Source organism: Pleurodeles waltl, chromosome 2_1 (genome assembly GCF_031143425.1).
Source record: "Pleurodeles waltl isolate 20211129_DDA chromosome 2_1, aPleWal1.hap1.20221129, whole genome shotgun sequence".
Lineage (NCBI taxonomy): Eukaryota > Metazoa > Chordata > Amphibia > Caudata > Salamandridae > Pleurodeles > Pleurodeles waltl.
In genome coordinates, this window is record NC_090438.1 from 724,855,533 (window position 1) to 724,875,424 (window position 19,892).

Below are 19,892 nucleotides of genomic sequence, written 5' to 3' on the forward strand. Positions count from 1 at the left end.
TTACAACCCTGGCGGTCGGTGATAAAGTGGCGGTAATACCGCAACAGGCTGGTGGTAACTACCTCCAAATTATGACAATGGCAGCTCCACCAGACTGTGCCCTTGCCCTCTACCCTGCCCTCGCTGCTGCCACGAGTTCGAGGCCCTCCACCACCCGCAGGCACCCGCCTGCGCCTTATCCCTGGTGTCTAGTGGGTTTCCATAAGTATTGTGTACTGTTTTGTATCTGTCTTTGTTTTGTGCCATTTTCTGAGCTTGTTTAGCTTTTTCCTTTGTTTCCCTTGTTTTGTGCCATTTTCTGTGCTTGTTTAGCCTTTTCCCTTTGTTTCCCTTGCTTTGTACCATTTTCTGTGCTTGTTTAGCCTTTTTCCTTTGTTTCCCTTGTTTTGTGCCATTTTATGTGCTTGTTTAGCATTTTTTCCTTTTTTGTGCCTTTGCACCCATTCTGCCTGTTTTTGGCTCTTCTAAGCCGTTCTGTTTTTCGCAACTGCGTCCCTGCGGCCTCGCCCCCCTCGCGCCCCATCCACCCACATCTCCCGCCTCCCAGCTGCTCCTCCCTCCCACCTCCTCTTCTTAATGGTGGGCACTGCGCGATGCTCAGAGTGACCCCTGACCTGCTTTTAAGGTACGAGCTTGCTCCACACGCCACGCAGCTCCACCACACTGTGCCCATGCCCTCTACCCTGCCCTCGCTGCTGCCGCAAGTTCGAGGCCCTCCACCACCCATAGGCCCCGCCTATGCCTCATCCCTGGTGTCTAGTGGGTTTTCGTAAGTATTGTGTGCTGTTTTGTATCTGTCTTTGTTTTGTCCCATTTTCTGTGCTTGTTTAGCCTTTTCCCTTTGTTTCCCTTGCTTTGTGCCATTTTCTGTGCTTGTTTAGCCCTTTTCCTTTGTTTCCCTTGTTTTGTGCCATTTTCTGTGCTTGTTTAGCCTTTTTTTCTTTTTTGTGCCTTTGCGCCCCTTCTGCATGTTTTTGCCTCTTCTAAGCCGTTCTGTTTCCTGCCGCTGCGCCCTGCAGCCCTGCCCCCCTCGCGCCCCCATTCACCCACAGGTCATGCCTCCCAGCTGCTCCTCCCTCCCACCTCCCCTTCTCAATGGCGGCGTGCCGCTGGCGCAGCGGAGGCACGCCAGAGGCAAGCCCGTCTGCGCCCGTCCGCGCCTTGACCGCACACCGCGTCAGTCCCCCTGGCCCGCACACTCCCCACACCACCAGATGCCACTACAGTGCCAACGAACTCCACGCCCTCAACCTATGCCGACCCACCGTCTGTGTCCAGGCCACCCGAGGCACACCCACTGACCCTTCTCCTGTCAGATCTGCAGTTTCACCTGCCCCCAAGCTGCCAAGCACCATGGCAGAACCACACACAACCTCCTCAGCTGCATCCTCCTCAACACCCGCTCCGTCCACAAGCACGCCATCGAACTCTGGGACCTACTCACCTCATCTTCCCCAGACGTCGCCTTCCTCACTAAAACCTGGATGACTCCCTCCTCGGAACCTGACATCGCCATAGCCATCCCCGAAGGCTATAAGATCACCCACAGAGACCGCACCAACAGACCCAGAGGAGGAATTGCCATAGTGCACAAGAACACTATCAGAATCTCAACTAACACCAATGACACCCTCGATGCCCCCGAACACCTACACTTTCAGATCCACATCAACACCACCCTCAGAGGAACCCTTGTCTACAGGCCCCCAAGCCCTCGACCTCAGTTCAGTGACTCCATCGCCAACATAATCAGCACCCAGGCCCTTGCCTCCACAGACTACATTCTCATTGGCAATTTGAATTTTCACCACCAGAATGCTAATGACAGCAAATCCACTGCTCTGATCGCCAACTTCGCCAACCTCGGTCTCAAACAACTGGTCACGATGCCCACCCACTCCGCTGGCCACACGCTCGACCCCGTCTTCTCCGCCAGCAGCCACTTCTCCTTCAGCCATACCACAAACTCAACTTGACCGACCACCGTTGCGTCCACTTCACCTTCCCGAAACCCGCCACTCACCACCGCCCACAACAGATCCCCTGCCGCAGCTGGAGCAAGATCTCGGAAGACCAGCTGATCTCCACCCTCGCCCGGGCCCCGCCACTTAGCACCACCGACCTCAAAACAGCCGCCCTCAACCTCAGACATTGGATAGACGACTGTGCCAACACCCTCACTCCGCTCAGGAAATCCTCCAACAACCGCACCAGCACCAAGGCCATCTGGTTCACCACCGACCTTCGGGCCTCCAACCGGGCGCCACGAACAAACAGAGAGCAACCACGCCACCCTCAAGACAGCCATCCGCAAGCACCACCAGCTCATCTGGACTACCAAAAGATCCTTCTACAAAGATTGCATCGACAACAATGCACCCAACAGCAAAGAGCTCTTCAGCATCGTCAAAGAACTCACCAACCCTAGGTCATGCTCCATTGACCCCCCTCCTTCGCAAGACCTCTGCGACTCCCTCACCACCTTTTTCCATCTCAAGATCACGAAAATCCATGACAGCTTCAACTCCTCACCTCCCACTACCACCACGGCCACCACTAACCCAAACGCACCCAACCACACCAACCTCTTGCTCTCCTGGACCCAGATCAACGATGAGGACACCATTAAAACCATGAGCACTATCCACTCCGAATCTCTCTCCGACCCCTGCCCACACTGTGGCCCTCATTCCAACTTTGGCGGGCGGCGGTAGCCGCCCGCCAGGCGGGAACTGCCAATCGCCACCATGCGGCCAAAAGACCGCTGCCGGCATTCCAACATTCCCGCTGGGCCGGCGGGCGCTAACCAAGTTAGCGCCCACCGGCTCAGCGGGAATGAGGCTGCGACACAGAAGCCGTCTCCGAATGGAGCCGGCGGTGTTGCGGCCGTGCGACAGGTGCAGTTGCACCCGTCGCGCTTTTCACTGTCTGCCAGGCCAGTGGCATGGGCAGTGCAGGGGCCTCCAGGGGCCCCAGGACACCCCTTACCGCCAGCCTCTTCCTGGCGGTGAAAACCGCCAGAAACAGGCTGGCGGTAAGGGGGTCAGAATCTCCAGGGCAGCGCTGCCCTGGCGGATTCGCCCAGCCGGGGCAAAAATGGCGGGAAACCGCCGGCCCCGGTTTTCCGACCGCGGCTTTACCGCCGCGGTCAGAATGGGCTTTGAAGTACTGCCAGCCTGTTGGCGGTGCTTCCGTCATTCTGCGCCATGGCGGTCCAAGACCGCCAGGGTCAGAATGACCCCCTATGTCTTCAACAAAGTGAGCTCCATCATCGCCCCCCAATTCCGTATGATCATCAATAGCTCCTTCGAGACCGCCACCTTCCTTGAGAGCTGGAAGCACTCCGAAGTCAACGCCTTGCTAACGAAACCCAAAGCAGACCCCGAGACCTCAAGAATTACCGGCCCATCTCCCTCCTTCCCTTCCTGGCGAAGGTCATTGAGAAGTTCGTCAACGGCCAACTGACCCGCTTCCTGGAGGACAACAACACGCTGGACATCTCCCAATCAGGATTCCGTAGGAACCACAGCACAGAGACCGCCCTCATCACCGCAACCGACGAAGTCAAAACCATGCTCGACAAAGGTGAAACCGCTGCCCTCATCCTCCTGGACCTCTCGGTTGCCTTTGACACCGTATGTCACCACACCCTCTGCACTCGCCTCTACGACGGCGGGATTCACCACAAGGCCCTGGACTGGATCACATCCTTCCTTTCCGGCAGAACTCAGAGAGTCCGCCTCCCTCCCTTCCTATCGGAAGCCACCAAGACCATCTGCGGTGTTCCCCAAGGATCTTCTCTCAGCCCAACCCTTTTTAACATCTACATGGCACCACTCGCCAACATCGTCCGATCCCACAACGACAACATCGTCTCCTACACCGATGATACCCAGCTGATCCTTTCACTCACCAAGGACCCCGCCACCGCCAAAACCAACCTCCACGACGGACTGCATGCCATCGCCAACTGGATGGAGAAGAGCTGCCTCAAACTTAACTCAGACAAGACAGAGATCCTCATCCTCGGCTCTAACCGCCCAGATGGGATGACTCCTGGTGGCCAGCCACTCTAGGAACCGCACCAACACCCACCACCCACATGGGCAACCTAGGTTTCATCCTTGTCTCATAGATCACCATGACCCTGCAAGTCAACGCCGTCTCATCTTCCTGCTTCAACACCCTCTGCATGCTTTGCAAGATCTTCAGATGGATCCCCACCAAAACCAGAAGGATAGTCACCCACGCCCTCGTCAGCAGCAGACTGGACTGTGGCAATGCGCTCTACACAGGAACCATGGCCAAGCCCCAGAAGAAACTACAACGCATACAGAACGCCTCCGCATGCCTCATCCTCAACATCCCACGCCGCAACCACATCTCAGCCCACCTCAAAGACCTATACTGGCTTCCTGTCACCAAGAGGCTCCTCATCCACACCCAAAAAGCTCTCCACAACGCGGACCCTGCCTACCTCAATGAGCCACTCACCTTCTACACTCCTACCCACCAACTCTGCTCCGCCAACCTCGCCCTCGCCACCGTCCCTCGCATCCATCGAACTACAGCCGGTGGCAGATCCTTTTCCCACTTCGCCGCCAAGACCTGGAACACCCTTCCTGCCCACCTAAGACAGACCCAGGACCTCCTGACCTTCAGGAAACACCTCAAGACCTGGTTAATCGAGCAGTAGCAATCCTTCCCCCACCCCCTCATCAGCGGCTTGAGACCCTAGCGGGTGAGTAGCACACTTTACAAATGATTGATTGATTGAACTCAGATAGACAGCCGCTTTACCAGGCAACCCGGCAGTAGCCGCTTACAGCCAGACAGAAGTCAATGTTCCACCTACCATATTAAGACCCTGGAAACCGCCACCTTTTCCGGGGGCAGTACCAACAACATCAAAAGCCTGGCAGAAACACTGTACAGAAGGGAAAGCACTCACGTTTGGAGACACAGGGAAGAACCACGCCGCCATGGAGCCCGAACTTCAAATATTCCCCTATGATTTTCTAAGTCCTGCTCCACCACAAACTCCAACGACTGCGAAGATGACCACGGTGAGTACAGCCACCTAGCACACAGGGGAGGGAGGGAGGAAAAAGAGAGTGACACCACATACTCCCCCACCCCCATCACCATACACACAATCAGCTGCAATAATAAAACGTTTTTACCCCGTACCCCTGAGAAATAATGCAAGGACTACAGGAATGTACTAAAGGTAGTGTGACAACACAGTAGAAATACGAAAATGCAATGTAATGGTATATCCATATGTACAGTTCAAGGGACACTGCCCTGTCCTCATTGTGCATGAGCCACAGGGCCACAAGCCAAAGTCCAAGGCCCCATTTGTCACCTGCACCAACACAGAGAGAACACTGCAGGGGTATCAGTTGGAAAATAGGCAGGCACCTCAGCCGGTAGATGGAACAAGACCACTGGTTCTGGAGGGGGCTCCATGCCATGAGCTTGGACCTAGGAAGTGCAAGGCCATAGTTCTCAAGTGGGTGACTTGCCCACATGCTCTGGAGGGGGCAACATGCCCTGTGCTTGGTCCTGGGGAGTGGAAGGCCACAGTCTCTCAAGTGGATGTCTTCCCAACTGGTTCTGGAGGGGGCATCGTGCCCTGTGCTTCTGTTCCTGGAAAGGCTGGGGTTGGTGGGTGTCTTACCACCGGTTCTGGAGGGGGCATTGTGCCCTGTGCCCTCTGCCCTGTGCTTCTGATCCTGGGAAGGCTGGGGTTGGTGGGTGTTTTACCCACTGGTTCTGGAGGGGGCATTGTGCCCTGTGCTTCTGTTCCTGGGGGAGGCTGGAGTTGGTTGGTGTCTTACCCACTGGTTCTGGAGGGTGCATCGTGCCCTGTGCCTCTGTTCCTGGGGAGTGCAAGGTCACAGTCTCTCAGCTGGGTATCATACCCACAGGATTTGCAGGGTGCAGGCCGCACAGCAACCCATGAAAGCAGGACTGCATACCGTCCGCCGGTGGTGACGGCTGCTCAGTGGTGGCTGTGATGCTTCTGCTGCTGCTGGTGGTGGGGGAGGCTCCAGCCCACCCCCTGCAGCCTCGGACGGCTTCCCACTGGTGGTGGTGGCGCTGCTGCTGGTGCTGCTACTGGTGGTTGTGGGGAGAGGCTCCAGTCCATCCCCCGCAGCCTCGGACGTCTGCCCACTGGTGGTGGTGCTGCTGCTGGTGGTGGTGGAGGGAGGCTCGATCTCATCCCCTGCAGCCTTAGACGGCTGCCCACTGGTAGTGGTGATGCTGCTGCTGGTGGTGGTGGGGGAGGCTCCAGCCCATCCCCTGCAGCCTTGGATGGCTGCACAACCATGGTTGGTGGTGGGGGCTCTGTCTGAGTCCCTGCACCAGGTCCCTTGTCCTTCCTGCCTGGTGGTGCAGGCCCCTTGCCATTCCTGGCAGCAGCTGGGGATGACTCCTTTCCCTTCCTGGCAGCAGCTGGGGATGGCTCCTTGCCCTTCCTGGCAGTAGCTGGGGATGGCTCCTTGCCCTTCCAGACAGCAGCTGGGGCAGGCACCCTTTCCTTGAGGCTGCCTGGTGCCCTGATTCCTTTCCCACCACGAGTGGGTGTGGAGACTACTGGGCCTGTGGACTCGGTGGCTGAGGTGCTTGCCTGGGATTTTGCCACCCTGGCCAGACATGAAGCATGGGGGGAGGAGTAGGGAAGAGGTCAATGGTGGAGAGGAATAACTTTTTAGGGACATTGGGGCGGGAAGAGGGAGAATGTGTGGGAGTGGAGGAAGAGGGAGTGGTTGTAGGAGGTGTCTGTCTGCTGTATTTGGGTGCAGGTGCGTGGGCTGGATACTGTTGTGAGTTGGATGGCTGTTGGGTGTCTCAGTGCTTGCCTTTGTGCACCTTGGGAGGGGGAGTGACAGACCCAGTGGGAGAGGACACAGGGGACGTGTGCATGGATGTTCTGGAGGTGGCTGCCAGTGAGGTGTGTGTTCTGCTAGGTGTGGTGGTGATGCTGGTAATGGATGAGGATGTAGTGCATGCAGGTGTGAGTGTAGATGGAACTGGAAGGGAGGTGAAGGAGTAGGAGGAGGGGGACACAGAGGCAATAGTGGATGTTGGTATGTCTGCATCTGGATGGTGTGAGTACCTGTGGGATGATGTGTGGTGCTTGTGTTTGCCTGTGCTACTCTTGTGTGTTGTCTTGTGTGCATGCTCGTCTGCCTGTGTGCTTTGGATACGTTGGGGTTGAGGGGAATGGGATTGGAAAGAGGAAGTTGGAGGGGGGATGGTGGAAACAGGGAAAATGGCTGCGATCAGAGAGGAGGCCAGAGCCTGGATTGATCTCTGTTGGGCCGCCAAGCCAGTATGAATACCTTCCAGGGATGCATTTGTCTGTTGCATTTGGGCTGCCAGCCGCTGGATGGTATTCACAATAGTTGACTGCCCTACAGAGATGGATCTCAGGAGGTCAATAGCCTCCTCACTCAGGGCAGCAGTGCTCACTGGGGCAGTGCCTGAGGTGCCTGGGGCACAGGAGATGCCCACCCTCCTGGGTGAGCGGGGACGGGCAAATTGCTAAGGTGCTGTTGGGAGGGCAGTGCTGGAACGGGGGTGGCGGATGTACCTGTAGCTGGGGTGGTCACAGAGGTGTTCGCCACCACCAAGGAGCTTCCATCGGAGGAGGTATCTGTGTCTGAACTGTCCCCTCCAGTCTCCGCCGTGTTCTCCCCTCACCCTCCATCCCACTGGTGCCCTCACCGTCGGTGGACTCTGCCTCCTGGGTCCTGTGGGATACAGCTCCCTCTGTCACCGATGCCTCTACTCCTCCGCTAGATGATGCTAATGCACAGGGTGAAAAAATAAAAAGGGGGGGAAGAGACAAAGGGAAGAGACAAAGGATACACTGGGTCACTGGGCCAATGGCTGCACCAACACTACCGCTGGCGTACACACCACCGTCACACACAGGGAACAGCCCAACGCACAATGCATTGCACTACCTGTTATAATGCTAGCCACCTAGGCATAGGGAGGGGCACATACCACCAAATGTAGCACACCTGGGACCCACAAAGCCCTGACCAGTTGTGGATGCCTACGAGCTAGGTAGCAGGATTCTCACTTCAGAATCCTGCCCAACATGGGACCTACTCTGTAATGTCAGGCCTGGACTAGGGAAACCAACTGATACACATCTCCCACCTGGGTACCCCCCTACCATGCGTAAGTTGTCAAGCGCCCATCCAGCTCCGGATAAGCCACCACCAGTATGCGGGCCATCAGGGAGGTCAGAGTTCGACGGGCACCCCTTCCTCATGGGGAGGCCATCCCCAGCTGAGCCTCCGCCGTCTTCCATGCCCAGCATCTCAGGTCCTCCCACCGTTTCTGACAGTGGGTGCTCAGTCTGCCGTAGACCCCCTGGGTCCACACGTCCTTGGCAATGGCATGCCATGTACCCTTCTATTGATGGGTGCTGACCTGCAGAGAAATGCACACAGGAAATGACATCAGTCAGACCGCCCTGCCTGTTACACTTATGGCCCACCATACCCCTTCACATCACCATTTGCACACACAGGGTCCAGAACACAAGCTGCATGCCACCCAGGGGACATCCACCCCCCCCACACAAGACCTTCACACACACCATTCCATGCATTCATACCACATGCATCGTGCTCACAGTGTACTCACCTGTTGGTCTGGAGGCCCATACAGCAGTCCGTACTGAGGTAGGACCCCTTCCACCTGTCGCTCTGACTCCCCCGAGGTAAAGGCCGGAGCCCTTTCCCCAGTCACACGAGCAAAGGTAGGTTCAAGACACAGGTCACAGCAGCACATGCAGTGTAGGTCCTCTCCTATGGAAGGTCAGGAAGCAAGTGAGTGATCAGATAGAAAATGGCGGTCACGTCCGCAGTGGTGCATACCATCACCACTGGCGTACATCACCATTAGCCACTGTACCCCATATGGCCCAATAATAACCAATGAGGAGTTGCACGGCGGTTCCCAACCGCCTACTTCAAAGGCGCACAACGTCAGCGGAATTACCTCACTTCCACCTGTCCCTCCACACAGGACAGGCGGATGCCATTTCAGGGGGCAGTGGGCAGGCCCTAAATAATAACTGTGTCACATGTCGAAATAGGACAAACAGGACAAATACCACTCAAACATTACAAATTAACATCATGCATTGTACTGTTGTGGCTTCGATGTTCAGTTTGTGATCGGCTCCTCACTCTTTTGTCCCTTAGACTGCAACCGCTGCAGATGAATAGAAGATGGAGACATACCCCTGACCCCTATGTATAGACCCCTGGTGGATTTGGCAGCAATGGAGGACAGGCACATTATTCTCACCTACAGACTTGACAGGGCCACAATCACGGAGCTGTGTGCCCAACTGGAGCCTGACCTGATATCAGTTATCCGTCACCCCACTGGGATACCTCCTCTTGTGCAAGTCCTATCTGTGCTCCATTTCTTGGCAAATGGTTCTTTCCAAGTGACAATGGGCTTGGCAGAAGGAACGTCACAACCAATATTCTAAACAGTGCTTACCAGAGTGTTGTCTGCCCTGATTTAACACAGGTGCAGCTACATTGTTTCCCCCCAGGTGGATGATTTGGCCACAGTGAAGGCTGACTTCTATGCAATGGAACATATCCCCAACATAATTGGGGCAATTGATGGAACACTTATTGCATTTGTTACCCCCCCAGCAAAATGAACAGGTGTTGAGAAATCATAAGAGTTTCCACTCCATGATCGTACAGATGGTGTGCTTGGCGGACCAGTACATCTCCCATGTCAATGCTACGTATCCTGGGTCAGTGCATGATGCCTTTATCCTGAGGAATAGCAGCATCCCAAATGTGATGTCCCAACTACAGAGGCACTGGGTGTGGTTAATAGGTGAACCCTGGTTACCCAAACCTGTCATGGCTGCTGACCCCGTGGGGAATGCCAGGGACAAGGGCAGAAGAACGTTACAATGAGGCACATGGGTGAACAAGAAGGAAAATCAAACATACCTTTGGCCTCCTGAAGGCCAGGTTCAGGTGCCTCCATCTAACTAGGGGATCCCTGTGCTACTCACCCAAGAAGGTCTGCCAGATAATCGTGGCATGCTGCATGTTGCACAACCTTGCCTTGAGACGCCATGTGCCTTTTCTGCAGGAGGAGGAGGCTAGAGATGGCCATGTGGCAGCAATGGACCCTGTGGACAGTGAGGATGAGGAGGCAGAGGATGAGGATATGGACAACAGAACACCAGTGATTCGACAATACTTCTAATGACACACAGGTAAGACAGTGTTACTTCACATTTCATTGTCATTATTTGGATTATCTTTGGCACTGGCATGCTGTTATTTCCCACTTCTATGCCCACTCACTGTACCCTTTGGCAACTCATTTTGCAGATGTTGGTGCCCCACTATCGCTCCTGGTGTGATCACTGCAGCCAACTACAGGTCTTTCCTATTTGAACATTACTGTACAGTTGAATTGCAATGTTTGAACCTTGTTAAACAAATACATACTTAAACAATTTGACATACTCCATACTTGTATTTTTTCCAAGGGTGTTTATTGAAGTGCTAAGAAGAAGAGGGGCAAGTGCATTGGGATGGAGTGTTGATGGAGGAAAATCCAGGGTATTGTTCCAGTCTATTTGGTGCTCAGGTGCATTTTCCAGGGAACATAGGAAGGGGAGCAATGGCAGTTCAAGGTGGACAGGGTGACAGAGTGGGACACAAGGGTGAAAATCAGGAGAGTCTAATTTCCTGGCGGGGGTCTTACCAATAGTCTTTGACTTCTGCCTGGATCACAGGGAACGTTTGCGGGGTGGTTCACCTTCTGCAGGGAAAGGGAGGCTGGTGGCCTGTTGGTCCTGTGGTGGGGCCTCCTGTCCACTAGCGGCAACGGAGGTGGAAGGCAGTTCAGATGTCTGGCTAGTGGCAGGGGCCTGCTGTTGTGTGACTGCCTCCCTCATAATGTTGGCCATGTCTGCCAGCACCCCTGCTATGGAGAACAGGGTGGTATTAATGGCCTGCAAGTCCTCCCTGATCCCCTGGTACAGTCCCTCCTGCAGCCGCCTGTTCTCCTCTACATTGTCCAGAATCTGGCCCAGCGTACCTTGGGAATGCTGGTAGGCTCCCAGGAGGTCTGCAAGTGCCTCCTGGAGAGTCAGTTCCCTCGGCCTGTCCTCCCCCTGGCGCACAGCATTCCTCCCAGTTTCCCTGTTGTCCTGTGCCTCTGTCTCCTGAACTATTTGCCTACTGCCACTGATCCCAGGTCCCTGATTGACTTGGGTATAAGGTGTGCCATGGGGTCCTTGTAGTGGTGGACACACTGCTGATTAACGTGTCCTGGGGACAGAGGCATGGGTACGCTGGATGGGTGCTGTGGTGGTGTTTCCAGATAGGGAGGATCTGTGGTGGTGTGTGACTGAGCCTGGTTAACCGGCTGTCCAGAGGTCCCTGATGGGCCAAGTTGGCCACCCAGAGCCAGGCGACCAGAGTTGCTGTCATCACTGTGGTCCTCTTCAGTTGGGGGACTGGATAGTGCTGGCACCTCTTCGCCGCTGACTGGCTGGGATACCTGTGGGGATATAAATGCAGTGTTATTGTTTCTGTGTGACATATTGTGCATCTGTGGGTTGCCCTCTTTGTTTGTATTTGCCCTGGCAGCTTTCACTTGTGTACGCTGGTGTATGGTGGGATGATTAGTTCTTTCTACTGTGCATGCTTTAGTGATAAGTGTCCATGCAGGTCTGTGAGTGGTGTCCATGCATTGGTATGGCATGCAGGGCTTGGCATTGGGATGAGTGAGATGTGATGGTGGGGGGTGGGAGGTGGTGGAGTGATAGGAGTGAGGTTGAGGGTATGTGATGGCATGCAGGTTGGGGGGTGATAGTAGTAGAGAGTTGACTTACCAGAGTCCAGTCCTCCTGCTGTTGTTAGTTGTGGGGGAGGAGGTGGGGGTCCACCGCCAGTCCTCTGTACAGCAAGCTGGTGTCTTGCTGCAATGGAACGTACCTTCCTCTGTAGGTTGTTCCACCTCTTCCTGATGTCGTCCCTTGTTCTGGGGTGCTGTCCCATGGCGTTGACCCTGTCCACGATCCTCCGCCATAACTACATCTTCCCAGCAATGGATATCTGCTGCACCTGTGCTCCAAATAGCTGTGGCTCTACCCTGATGATTTCCTCCACCATGACCCTTAGCTCCTCCTCTGAGAATCTGGGGTGTCTTTTTGGTGCCGTGGGTGTTGTGTGTGTTCTGTAAGCGAGGGTGTGTAGGGTGATGTGTTGGGGTGTGTGATGTGGGGTGCGTCGGTGGTGCATAGGTATAGGTGGTATGTGGCTCTGGTTTTGTCTGTAGTCGTGTTGCCTGTCTCGTGCTAATGGTTTGTAGTTGTAAGGGGTTGTGGGTAATGTGGGTGTGTCTTTCATAGTGGTGTGGGTGTGTGGGTGTGGTGTGTGTATGGGTGTCAGGTGTGCGTTATTTAAATTGACCAATGTCATTTTGTTTTGTATATGGGTGTGTATTTTGAGCGCAGCAGTGTGTACCGCCAATGGTTTACTGCAATTGAATGTCCGCCGTGGTGATTCGTGGGTCATAATGTGGTGGGCGTAGTTCTGTTGGCGTAATGATGTGGGTTTTGATACCACCAGTTTATCACTGACCTTTGGTGTGACGAACTTGTGGCTGTATAGTGACAGATTGGTGTTTGTGTGTCATAATATGGTGAATGGATATCCGCCACCGCGGCGGTATGTTGGGGTCAGTCAGCATAGCGGTAAGTGGGATTTACCACCAATGTCATAATGAGTGCCTTAGGGCCGTATTTATACTTTTCGACGCACAACTGCGCCAACGCAGTTGTGCGTCAAAAAATCTAACGCCATTCTGAAGCGCCATGCGGGCGGCGTATTTATTCAATGACGTTAGCCGACGTTAGCCGACGTTAGCCGGCGTCAGCCGGCGGAGCTGCCTGGTGTGCGTGAAAAAAAATGACGTACCCCAGGCAGCGCCGGCGTAGGGGAATATGGAGCTTGGGCGCCAAAAAATGGGGCAAGTCAGGCTGAGGCAAAATTTTCGCCTCAACCCGATTTGCGCCATTTTTTTTTACTCCCAACCCCCATTGAAATTACTCCTGTCTTAGCAAAGACAGGAGTCATGCCCCCTTGCCCAATGGCCATGCCCAGGGGACTTATGTCCCCAGGGCATGGTCATTGGGCATAGTGGCATGTAGGGGGGGCACAAATCAGGCCCCCCTATGCCACAAAAAAAAAAAAAAATTACTTCCCTGAACTTACCTTATGTTCTCTGGGATGGGTCCCTCCATCCTTAGGCGTCCTCCTGGGGTGGGCAAGGGTGACAGGGGGGGTCCCTGGGGGCATGGGAGAGCACCTCTGGGCTCCTTCCGAGCCCACAGGTCCCTTAACGCCTGCCCTGACCAGGCGCTAAAAAACGACGCAAAAGCGGCTGGACGTCATTTTTTTTGACCCGCCCACTCCCGGGCGTGATTTTTGCCCGGGAGTGTAAATACGGCGCACATGCCTCGGAGTCACTTTTTTACACGGGAACGCCTACCTTGCATATCATTAACGCAAAGTAGGTGTCCACGCTAAAAAATGACGCAAACTCCATGGACTTTGGCGCTAGACGCGTCTAACGCCAGAGTATAAATATGGAGTTCGTTTTGCGTCGAATTTGCGTTAAAAAAAACGACGCAAATTCGGCGCAAACGGAGTATAAATATGCCCCTTAATGTTTTTATTTTAGAGTGGACACAATACACAAACATTTTTGTGAGCAACATTGACTGTTGTGCAAGGAAATGGCTCAAATTTGACACAAACAAAAGTTTGTTCAAGGGCAATTTATGGATTCTGACCCTTTACCTCATAAGTGCAGTGGCAACTGCACCCTCTATTGCAGAGCCCTTTTTACGGCTTAAGCCTTGATATCTTTATTCCACAGTAGGTATATCAGCCAATAACTTTGCACCCTTTTCTCATGTGTTGAGGATTCCAAAGGGACTGAGGGTTTGTGGATGTCACCAAAGGAAACAGAAAACAGTGAAAATATAGTACAATTATGTGGGTGTTTTTTGAAAAATGGGAAAAGGTGCTGTGCAAGCAACTCTGTTTTTTTCAAAAAATTGCATCAACAATAGAGGTGCAGTGCTAAGATCACCCTCTTTCCACCTTTCCACCTTTCAGGATCAGGTAGAGTTGTAAAAATATATGTTGTTAAAAAAGACTACATAGGAGAAGGGAAGCTGCCAGGATCCAAGATGATTGCCCTGTGAATCACTCCAGTCAGCAGAAAACCCCTCAGCCATTTTCTGGGGCCCCATTGGGATTTTTTATGGCATGAGAAAGTAGGAAGAATCACAGAACAGCCTGGAATCAACCCCTATTCCAAGGGGGGGGCACCTCCTTTCACACCAAAAATAGCCTGGTCGTCTCGTGAGTATTCCTATGCATTATCCACATTATAGCCACAATTCCCTGAGCAGTAATCCATTAGAGTGAGGCTCCACTAAAAAGGGATGTTTCTGTACGCCTGAGGAAGGGGTTGAGTTGGCCCACCTGACACGGGCAGCACCTGTTACCTGCTACCAGAATTCACATTGTTCAGTAGGTCAAAGGCATCGTGGAGACTGGTGGGACCAGGGTCTGATGTGGGGAGTTGTCAGCATCAGACCCAATACTTACTGACTTGGGGAAGCCTCCAGTGCAAGCAACTGGGGAATCCCTGCACATCTACCCCACACCCAGAGAACATGACATTCACATACTCTGCACTAATAATGTATTTGAAAGGATATGAATGTTTCATCCTCCACACTAAGCAGGTTAGGTTGTTCATAGGATGCCAGTTTTTTGGAAACAATCACTAAAATGACTAAACAGCCAACTCTTTACAATCTGTAAACATGGTACATCATCACCATTAGTTGAATTATAATATTGTTTTTATTCAACAGTGCATACAGCAATTAATCCTTATCCAACCTGTACAAATAACAGGTTTTACTATCACCTAATTTAATAGTATTCAGCTTACCAACCACAGAAGGATGGAGGGCTAAATTGGCTTTGCCAACATTCAAACTAACTTACCTGTAGATCTCAGCAAAGGCTGTTTAACTCACAGAATCATTTTGATAACCTGGTATGCTCTTGTGTTAATAATAAGAGATTCATATAGTTCACTGACGTTAGAATTGAGTTAGTCTATTTCATTGTATTATTTTTCTTGTTACATAATTTTACCTAAACAAATGCTGCTGGTCGTTTAGCAGCAGATATTCAAACGTAGATGCTCTTTAAGGTGGCACCATTTAGACATCAGGGTTCAATTAAAATGGAAAGCTTAAGTTAGGTTTAAATGCATCTAAGGTACATAAATTGTGCAGAACCTCTAAAGCTATACGAAATATCTATTGTAATACAATAAATGTTGAGATTTCGTGTATATCTAGACTTTTAAACTAATAAGAGGATATGCAGAATAAAAGAGTAAAGTTCTGAGTTGGTGATTTAGGCCCACAATATGATAATAGTGGTAAAAACCGCCTACCGCCACGGTGACGGCCGCCAAAAGACCGTTGCCACAGCTACCATCTGTCTGCCAGATTATTACCACAGCCGGACTTCCGCCACAAGAAGGGCAGAAATCCAGCTGTGGCCATTCTGGCGGATGGTGGTAAGGTGGCGTTGCTACCACCAGCACTGCCATGCCAGTAGACTGCCTCCAGCCATATCATGACCTGTGATATGGCCTGTCGCTGTTCTGCTGGAGGGCGCTGCTGGCGGTAGCAGTGCCCCATCCCGTTCCATGAAGAAAGACCACCTGGATGAAGGTAAGTTGGGCTTCCAACAGGGGAGGGGAGTGGAGAGTGTTGTGTGTGTGTGGGGTTGTGTGCATGAATGTGTGAGTGTGTGCGGCTGCTACCGCCATGGCGGTCTAATAATGAGGAGGTATGTACCTGAAAGCCTGTTGGCGGTACTGCCGCCACATTACCCCTCACCTCCGGGGTCATAATGACCCCCTGTGTCTTTTAGGCAAGAGTAAGAGCAATCAGAACTAATATATTTCATGTTCATGTTGCAATCCAACTCCTTCCCCAGGCAACAGGTCAGCTTCCTCACATGATTCAGAGACAACGGTTGTTTCCTCAAGCTTCTTTAAGAATTCTGCCCAGTCTGTAGGGAAGATTGCATCAGCAAGCTCCTATATTTGTAGCATAGGCCTTCTAAGTTACACTGGTGTGCAGCTCCTCCTTGGATATAGAGAAAATGAGGAACCCTGTTTTTGTCAAAGGATAAGGGACCTAATACCCATGGACAGTCATGAACAATCTCTTATATCTTTTGAATTTTTGTGACCCCCTCAATCCTGGAGGGGTATGCACGATCCGTTCATGCAGGGGTTATACCTCACTGTAGCTTCTTTAAGACTAACCTGAGTCAGGTCCAGAAAAGTGGTTATTAACTTCAGACAGTCAAATCCTTAAGGTACGCATGTCACTGGCACAAATAAGGACTGTTTTAGCCCTGGTAGAGGGGCTAAAAACTACTTCAAAGGCAGACTACCTCTTCTACTCACAAAGGCAACTGGTTTCAAAGAAGAAGACAGAGACGATAACAGTGCAGGCTTCCTGGTCCAGCACAGAACTTGGACATTCTTAGCCACTGTTAGCTGACATCTTGTTGATATCAATTACAGCATCCGGGCCATACTACTTTGTGTTATGACATTTAAATTGAAAACTTCTCAATGTGCTTAGATGATCACCAAACACACTAAGGAACATCACAGGGTTACAGAGAACAACCTGTGAGGGTCGGCAGTATGGCTCTCCAGAGTAAACAATAATTATTACATTAATAAGTAAGGTGCAGAGCTTTTGGGTGATAGAAAGAGGAAATATGTACTTGCATGAAGAATACATGGAAAAAAGTGGGACCATGGGGGCAGATTTACTAATTTTTCAAGAACACAGGATAGCAAGCAAAGTTGCCTTGTTGTGCTGCTTTGTGTAAAAGGGAGAGAGCAGAAATGTTCCATATATACGAAGATATGCAGCATTTCTGCTGTCTCCCAGCATTGGCACACTGTGTGCTGCCCTGCGCTAAAGAAGGCACCCTTGCAGCATAGTGCAAGGGTGCCTGTTTTGCAAGCTGGAATATTTGTGAGCAGGAATGAACACCTTCCTGCACAAAAACAATCCTTAGAGACATTTTTTATCTTCCATTTGTGCTGCAGAATTGAGCATATGTGGAGAGAGGAACTAAAGAGGAAAAATAAAGCTATTGCTCCTTGTTATGCCTCACTTCAGAAGGCATAGCATTTTGACACATTCCCAGGTTCACAAGTCTTTGTAAATCTGAGAATGATTCAAAATCCATGAGTGAATAGATGGAAACCCCCATGCTTCACCTATGGAAGATCTCCCAAGATTAAATGTAAAATAACACAGTGCAAGCAGGTGTCTTGTGTTACATTTCTTTACAAAGTCATGCAAGGTCACACAAATCAGGCCTTCCCTGACTTCATAAATATTACTGAAGCCTTTGTGTTGTCCTTAGTCACCTTGCCTGATGTAAGGACAACGCAAAGGCTTTATAAATATGGGCTTGGGTGTTTAAGTGCCATTCGTGATTTTGACGTGTCTAGTGTAAGCTACTTCGACATACAGTTGTGAAGACGAATGGTGACCAAACAGATCTTAACTAGGGTTGTAAAAAACTTTGAGGTATTACATCTTCCATCTTGCAATCATATTTTTAATTGTGACTAGCTTTGCAAAATATATAAATGCTGGGAAAACACAGATAAATTCACCACTCAACTGATGCACACTGTGTCCTGAGCTCTAAAAGTCTCAGGCCCTCATTAAAACCCTGGCGGTCGGTGTTAAAGCGGCGTTAATACTGCCAACAGGCCGGCGGAACAAAAATGGAATCACGACCATGGGGGAAACCACCAACACAGACAGCCACTTTAACACACCGACCGCCACGGCGGTAGAAACAAAGACCGCAGCGGTAACCGCCAACAGACAGGCGGAAGACAATGTACCACCCACTGTATTACAAGGCACCAATCGCCAGTTTTTCCATGGCGGTACCAACGCCATCAAAAGCACGGCGGAAACAGTCTGTGGAACGGAAACCACTCCCCTCTCGACACCCAACGACTAACCAGGACACCATGGAGCCCAAGTTACAGGTGTTATCAATGTTAGTTTACCTCCTCTTCTACCAAGAACATCAAAGACGGCGGCGACGACCACGGTGAGTACTGCACCAAGCACACAGGGAAGGGGGGAGGAAAAAGAGAGTGACACACACACGCAACACCCCCACCCCCACCCTAACCCACAACACCATACACACAAATACATGCAGCAACATCACATTCACACCCCGTCACTCCCTGAAAGAATGCAAGGACCAAATAAAATGATTGTAACAAGTGTAATCATTGAAAATCCAGATAGGGAAACAGGTCTGTAAAAGATCAATATATACAAATATGTACAGCAACTACACAAGTCCGGATAGTGTTCCATTCATTGTCCGTGGACCAGTGGTCCCAAAAGGCATGGGCGAAGCCCACACATGATACCTGCCTCAAAACGGAGAGAACACTGCAGGGGCATCAGGTCGAAAAAAACAGGCACCTCAGGGGGAAGGGGGGCACCTCAGCCGGATGATGGGACGACGCGACTGCTCCACGAGGGGGCTCCATGCCCACTGTTTGCTCCTGGGAGTGCAAAGCCACAGTCTCTCAAGTCTCTCAAGTGGGTGCTTTGCCCACTGCTTGGTCCTGGGGAGTGCGAAGCCACAGTCTCACAAGTCTCTCAAGTGGGTGGTTTGCCCACTGCTTGGTCCTGGGGAGTACAAAGCCACAGTCTCTCAAGTGGGTGGTTTGCCCACTGCTTGGTCCTGGGGAGTACAAAGCCACAGTCTCTCAAGTGGGTGGTTTGCCCACTTCTTGGTCCTGGGGAGTGCAATGCCACAATCTCTCAAGTGGTTGACATGCTCCACTGGTGCCGGAGGGGGCTTAGTGCCCAGAGTGCTTCATCCTGCCAAGGACTGGGGTAGTGGATGTCTTTCTCCACTGGTTCTGGAGGGGGCTTGGTGCCCAGAGTGCTTCATCCTGCCAAGGACTGGGGTAGTGGATGTCTTTCTCCACCGGTTCTGGAGGGGGCTTAGTGCCCAGAGTGCTTCATCATGCCAGGGACTGGGGTAGTGGTTGTCTTTCTCCACTGGTTCTGGAGGGGGCTTGGTGCCCAGAGTGCTTTATCCTGCCAAGGACTGGGGTAGTGGATGTCTTTCTCCACCGGTTCTGGAGGGGGCTTGGTGCCCAGAGTGCTTCATCCTGCCAAGGACTGGGGTAGTGGATGTCTTTCTCCACTGGTTCTGGAGGGGGCTTGGTGCCCAGAGTGCTTCATCATGCCAAGGACTGGGGTAGTGGTTGTCTTTCTCCACTGGTTCTGGAGGGGGCTTGGTGCCCAGAGTGCTTCATCCTGCCAAGGACTGGGGTAGTGGATGTCTTTCTCCACCGGTTCTGGAGAGGGCTTAGTGCCCAGAGTGCTTCATCATGCCAAGGACTGGGGTAGTGGTTGTCTTTCTCCACCGGTTCTGGAGGGGACTTTGTGCCCAGAGTGCTTCATCCTGCCAAGGACTAGGGTAGTGGATGCATCTCTCCATTGGTTCTGGAGGGGCCATGGTGGCCAGAGTGATGCACATGGTGTGTGGCAGTTCCAATTCCCTCACCTGGGTGTCAGAGCCACAAGCTTTTCTGAGAACAGGTAGCATGATACTCCATGGGGGCAGAGACACACTCCACCCTGCGGTGGCTTTGCCTGCCAACTGCTGGTT